This window comes from Triticum dicoccoides, chromosome 1B (assembly GCF_002162155.2).
Source record: "Triticum dicoccoides isolate Atlit2015 ecotype Zavitan chromosome 1B, WEW_v2.0, whole genome shotgun sequence".
Classification (NCBI taxonomy): Eukaryota; Viridiplantae; Streptophyta; class Magnoliopsida; order Poales; family Poaceae; genus Triticum; species Triticum dicoccoides.
This window is the reverse complement of record NC_041381.1, coordinates 507,793,513-507,800,441: the sequence shown is the minus strand read 5'-3', so window position 1 is coordinate 507,800,441 and position 6,929 is coordinate 507,793,513.

Below are 6,929 nucleotides of genomic sequence, written 5' to 3'. Positions count from 1 at the left end.
TCACGAAGAGCTCGGGAATCGTTTTTGTCATCCTTTGCATTATAGTTAATCACGAAGTTCTAGTAACTTGGTGATGGTGACTAGAGAACTCTGCCAATCACTATCTTATCTAGAAGATTAACTCCCACTTGATTCAAGCGATTGTAGTACTCAGACAATCTAAGTACTTGCTCACTAGTTGAGCAATTCTCCTCCATCTTTTAGGCGAAGTATTTGTCAAAGGTCTCATACCTCTTGACACGGGCATGAGTCTGAAATACCAATTTCATCTCTTGAAACATCTTATATGGTCCATGATGTTTCAAAAACATTTTTGTAGTCCCGGTTCTAAGCCATAAAGCATGGTGCACAAAACTATCAAGTAGTCATCATATTGAGCTAGCCAAACATTCATAACATCTGCATCTGCTCCTGCAATAGGTCCGTCACCTAGCGGTGCATCAAGGACATAATTCTTCTGTGCAGCAATGAGGATAAACCTCAGATCACGAACCAAGTCCGCATCATTGCTACTAACATCTTTCAACTTAGTTTTCTCTAGGAACACATATAAAACATAAGGGAGCAACAACGCGAGCTATTGATCTACAACATAATTTGTAAAATACTACCAGGACTAAGTTCATGATAAATTTAAGTTCAATTAATCATATTACTTAAGAACTCCCACTTAGATAAACATCCCTCTAATCATCTAAGTGATCATGTGATCCAAATCAACTAAACCATAACCGATCATCACGTGAGATGGAGTAGTTTTCAATGGTGAACATCACTATGTTGATCATATCTACTATATGATTCACGCTCGACCTTTCGGTCTCCAGTGTTCCGAGGCCATATCTGCATATGCTAGGCTCGTCAAGTTTAACCTGAGTATTCCGTGTGTGCAAAACTGGCTTGCACCCGTTGTAGATGGACGTAGAGCTTATCACACCCGATCATCACGTGGTGTCTGGGCACGACGAACTTTGGCAACGGTGCATACTCAGGGAGAACACTTTTTATCTTGAAATTTAGTGAGAGATCATCTTAGCTACCGTCAATCAAAGCAAGATAAGATGCATAAAAGATAAACATCACATGCAATCAATATAAGTGATATGATATGGCCATCATCATCTTGTGCTTGTGATCTCCATCTCCGAAGCACCTCCATGATCACCATCGTCACCGGCGCGACACCTTGATCTCCATAGTAGCATCGTTGTCGTCTCGCCAATCTTATGCTTCTACGACTATCGCTACCGCTTAGTGATAAAGTAAGCATTACAGGGCAATTGCATTGCATACAATAAAGCGACAACCATATGGCTCCTGCCAGTTGCCGATAACTCGGTTACAAAACATGATCATCTCATATAATAAAATATAGCATCATGTCTTGACCATATCACATCACAACATGCCCTGCAAAAACAAGTTAGACGTCCTCTACTTTGTTGTTGCAAATTTTACGTGGCTGCTACGGGCTTAGCAAGAACCGTTTTTACCTACGCATCAAAACCACACCGATAGTTTGTCAAGTTGGTGCTGTTTTAACCTTCGCAAGGACCGGGCGTAGCCACACTCGGTTCAACTAAAGATGGAGAAACTGACACCCGCCAGCCACCTCTGTGCAAAGCACATCGGTAGAACCAGTCTCGCGTAAGCGTACGCGTAATGTCGGTCCGGGCCGCTTCATCCAACAATACCGCTGAACCAAAGTATGACATGCTGGTAAGCAGTATGACTTGTATCGCCCACAACTCACTTGTGTTCTACTCGTGCATATAACATCAACGCATAAAACCTAGGCTCGGATGCCACTGTTGGGGAACGTAGTAATTTCAACAGTTTTCCTACGCACACGCAAGATCATGGTGATGCATAGCAATGAGAGGGGAGAGTGTGTCCACGTACCCTCGTAGACCGAAAGCAGAAGCGTTAGAACAACGCGGTTGATGTAGTCGTACGTCTTCACGGCCCGACCGATCAAGCACCGAAACTACGGCACCTCCGAGTTCTAGCACACGTTCAGCTCGATGACATCCCTCGAACTCCGATCCAGCTGAGTGTCGAGGGAGAGTTCCGTCAGCACGACGGCGTGGTGACGATCTTGATGTTCTACCGTCGCAGGGCTTCGCCTAAGCACCACTACGATATTATCGAGGTGGACTATGGTGGAGGGGGGCACCGCACACGACTAAGAGATCCAAGGGATCAATTGTTGTTCTGCCTAGAGGTGCCCCCCTGCCCCCGTATATAAAGGAGCAAGGGGGAGGGGGTCGGCCGGCCAGGAGGGGCGCGCCAGGAGGAGTCCTCCTCCCACCGGGAGTAGGACTCCCCCCCTTCCTTGTTGGAGTAGGAGAGAAGGAAAGAGGGGGAGAGGAGGAAGGAAAAGGGGGCTGCACCCCTTGTCCAATTCGGACCAGAGGGGGGCTGCGCACCTCCTTCCTTTCGGCCTCTCTCCTCTATTCCCGTATGGCCCAATAAGGCCCATATACTCCCCGGCGAATTCCCGTAACTCTCCGGTACTCCGAAAAATATCCGAATCACTCGGAACCTTTCAGAAGTCTGAATATAGTCGTCCAATATATCGATCTTTACATCTCGACCATTTCGAGACTCCTCGTCATGTCCCTGATCTCATCCGAGACTCCGAACTCCTTCGGTACATCAAAACTCATAAACTCATAATATAACTGTCATCGAAACCTTAAGCGTGCGGACCCTACGGGTTCGAGAACAATGTAGACATGACCGAAACACGTTTCCGGTCAATAACCAATAGCGGAACCTGGATGCTCATATTGGCTCCCACATATTCTACGAAGATCTTTATCGATCAGACCGCATAACAACATACGTTGTTCCCTTTGTCATCGGTATGTTACTTGCCCGAGATTCAATCGTCGGTATCTCAATACCTAGTTCAATCTTGTTACCGGTAAGTCTCTTTACTCGTTCCATAATACATCATCCCGCAACTAACTCATTAGTTGCAATGCTTGCAAGGCTTAAGTGATGTGTATTACCGAGAGGGCCCAGAGATACCTCTCTGACAATCGGAGTGACAAATCCTAATCTTGAAATACGCCAACCCAACATGTACCTTCGGAGACACCTGTAGAGCACCTTTATAATCACCCAGTTACGTTGTGACGTTTGGTAGCACACAAAGTGTTCCTCCGGTAAACGGGAGTTGCACAATTTCATAGTCATAGGAACATGTATAAGTCATGAAGAAAGCAACAGCAACATACTAAACGGTCAAGTGCTAAGCTAACGGAATGGGTCAAGTCAATCACATCATTCTCCTAATGATGTGATCCCATTAATCAAATGACAACTCTTTGTCCATGGCTAGGAAACATAACCATCTTTGATTAATGAGCTAGTCAAGTAGAGGCATACTAGTGACACTTTGTTTGTCTATGTATTCACACATGTATTATGTTTCCGGTTAATACAATTCTAGCATGAATAATAAACATTTATCATGATATGAGGAAATAAATAATAACTTTATTATTGCCTCTAGGGCATATTTCCTTCACACTCCTCCCTCCGCGCCTCTGCCTGGCGCCTACGGCTACGGCGGCCACGGTCCTCCACCGGGTTATGGCCCGCTGTCGTACTACGCCGTGCCTCCCGTCGCCGCGCACCCGCCTGCCTCACCGCTCGACATGGCGTCGCTTCAGGCGGTGCTCCACAACGCCACGCCTGGTCCTTCCTCGTCGGGCAGCTCCTCCACTGGTACCTCGACTCGGGTGCGGCCTCCCACATGACCAACAACACTGGTACTCTCCACTCCGTTCATCCCTCCTCCTCTCCTTCTCACATCATCGTTGTTAGCGGTGAGCATCTCACGATTACCCACGTTGGTGCGGGCTCTCTTATCTCTGGCACTTCACCAATTCAACTTCGTAACGTGCTTGTTTCTCTCTCTTTGATCAAAAAACTTCTCTCTGTTCGTCAACTCTGTCGTGACAATCCCGTTTCAGTTGAGTTTGACTTGTTTGGGTTTTCTGTGAAGGACATCCGGACCAGGGCGGTGATCCTCCGCTGTGATTCCACCAGTGATTTGTATCGCGTGGGGCCTACATCGTCGCTGTCTTCGCGCCCGTTCGCCGGCGTGGCCATCGTCGAGCTGCTTCACCAGCGCCTGGGGAACCCCGGCGCCGCCTCTGTCCATCAGATCGCCTCCCAACTATGCTTCGGTTTCAGCAAGTCGTCGCTGCATCACTGCCCAGCATGTCGATTAGGCAAACATGCACGTTTACCATTTCAGTCTTCAGTTAGATGTACTTATTTTCCTTTCCAGTTGCTCCATTTAGATGTATGGACCTCGCCTGTTACCAGTATTTCCGGTTAGCAGTTCTACCTTGTGATACTTGATGACTACACTCATTATGTATGGATGTTTCTCCTCAAGCACAAATCTGATGTTCTTCCAATTCTACATGATTTTTATGCATTTGTCCGCACACAATTTCAGCTCCCTGTGTTTTCTCTTCAGACAGATAACGGGCGCGAGTTCGACAGCGCTCCCGTGCGCTCACTCCTCTCTGCGCATGGCTCTGTCCTCCGTCTCTCCTGCCCGTACACTAGCCAGCACAACAGGAAGGCGGAGCGCATTCTATGCACACTCAAAGACAGTGTTCGCGCTCTCCTTCTCCATGCGTCTATGCCGCCGCGGTTCTGGGCTGAAGCCCTGAACACCGCTACCTAGCTGCTGAATCGCCGTCCTTGTCATTCCAGCGCGCCTCGCTCCTAGTACGAACTCCTGCTTGGTGTAGCCCCGGATTACAGTCTTCTGCTACCCTAACACCACCGCCACGGCTCGTCACAAGCTTGCTGCTCACTCTGTTGCGTGCGTCTTCCTCGGCTATCCATCCGATCACCGCGGGTACCGCTGCTTCGACCCGATCTCGCGGCGCGTTCTAACCTCGCGCCACGTTCTCTTCCACGAGCATGAATTCCCATTCGCTCGCCTCGCCGCTCCTGCCACCACGCTCTCTCCGTCGCCGGAGCCGCCTGTTGCGCCACTAATCCTGCAAGTCCCCGCTCCGCGCTCTGTTGCCGCGCCTGGCACCGCGCATCTCTTTGCGCCTCGGCACGATTCAACCACGACCGTCGGATCATCATCGAGCGGCTCCGTGCATTCGCGCTCTGCCACTCACTCCTCCAGTTCAACAGGGGGCGTCAGATCGATGATCAACGGCTCCGGCTCCTGTGCGCCAACAGCTACTTCAACTTCCATGGCTTCCTCGCTGCCCGCTCCCTCTGTTGCACCCACTTCACCGGCTGCGGCCGCTCCGCCACGCGGGTTGGTCACGCGTGCGCAGATTGGGATCTTCCGGCCCAACCCGCGCTACTACGACGCCGCCACTGCCTCCACCAGCGCATCGATCTCTCCGCTCCCCAGCTCTGTTCGCATCGCCGTGCGTGACCCGAACTGGTTGGCGGCCGTGCGTGAAGAGTTCGCCGCCCTCGTCAGCAACCGCACCTGGGAGCTGGTGCCGCGTCCCCCCGGTGCTAACCTGATCACCGGCAAGTGGGTGTTCAAGCACAAAATGCGCGCTGACGGCACCCTCGAGCGTTACAAGGCCAGCTGGGTTGTGCGCTGGTTCCGGCAACGTGCCGGTGTCGACTATGGCGAGACGTTCTCCCTGGTGGTCAAGCCGGCCACCATCCATAGGTGCTCACCATCGCCGCCTCCCGCCACTGGCCCGTGCACTAGCTCGATGTGAAGAATGCCTTCCTGCACGACACGCTTCAGGAGGAGGTGTTCTGCCACCAGCCCGTCGGCTTCGTCGACGACACCAAGCCCGGGCACGTCTGCCGCCTGGCCAAGTCGCTCTATGGCCTCAAGCAGGCGCCGCGCGCCTGGTTTCTGCGCTTCTCTGGCTTCCTCAAGACGATCGGCTTCGTCGCCACTCGCTCTGACTCGTCCCTGTTCGTCTATACGCACGGCGTCGAGACGGCGTTCCTTCTGCTGTACGTGGACGACATCGTCCTCACCGCCTCCAGCTCCGCTCTGCTCCAGCGCATCGTCCACTGTCTCACTGGCGAGTTCGCCATGAAGGACCTCGGCCCGCTTCATTTCTTCCTCGGCATTCGCGTTCAACGCACTCCTGCCGGGTTCTTCCTCTGTCAATAGTAGTACGCCGAGGATGTGGTTGATTGCGCCGGCATGGATTCCTGCAAGCCCTCGCCGACGCCGATCGACACGAAGGGCAAGCTCCCGTAGGCCGATGGGCCGCGCGTCGGCGATCCCTCCGCCTACCGCAGCATTGCCGGAGCGCTGCAATACCTCACCATCACCCGCCCTGAGCTGGCCTACGCGGTTCAGCAGATCTGCTTACATATGCACGATCCGTGTGCCTGCCATCTCAACTTGGTCAAGCGCGTGCTTCGCTATGTCCGCGGGACTCCTTCGCTTGGTCTACACCTTCGCGCTTCGTCGACCTTGGATCTTCCTGCCTTCACCGACGCTGACTGGGTCGGGTGCCCCGACACCAGGCGCTCGACGTCCGGCTTCTGCATCTACCTCGGCGACGCCCTCGTCTCCTGGTCGTCGAAACGGCAAGCCACCGTGTCCCGTTCCATCGCCGAGGCGGAGTACCGCAGCGTCGCGAACGCCGTGGCCGAGTGCATCTGGCTACGCCAACTCCTTGGCGAGCTCCGCGCACCGGTGACCAACGCCACGCTCGTCTTCTGCGGCAATGTCTCGTCGGTGTACCTCTCGGCGAACCCTGTTCACCTCCGGCGCACCAAGCATGTGGAGCTCGACATCCACTTCGTCCGCGAGCGTGTTGCCCTTGGCGAGTTTCGAGTGCTGCACATCCCCACCAAACAGCAGCTGGCGGACGTGATGACCAAAGGGCTGCCTACTGACGTGTTTCTTCAGTTCAGATCCAGTCTTTGCGTCGCCCCAGCGATGT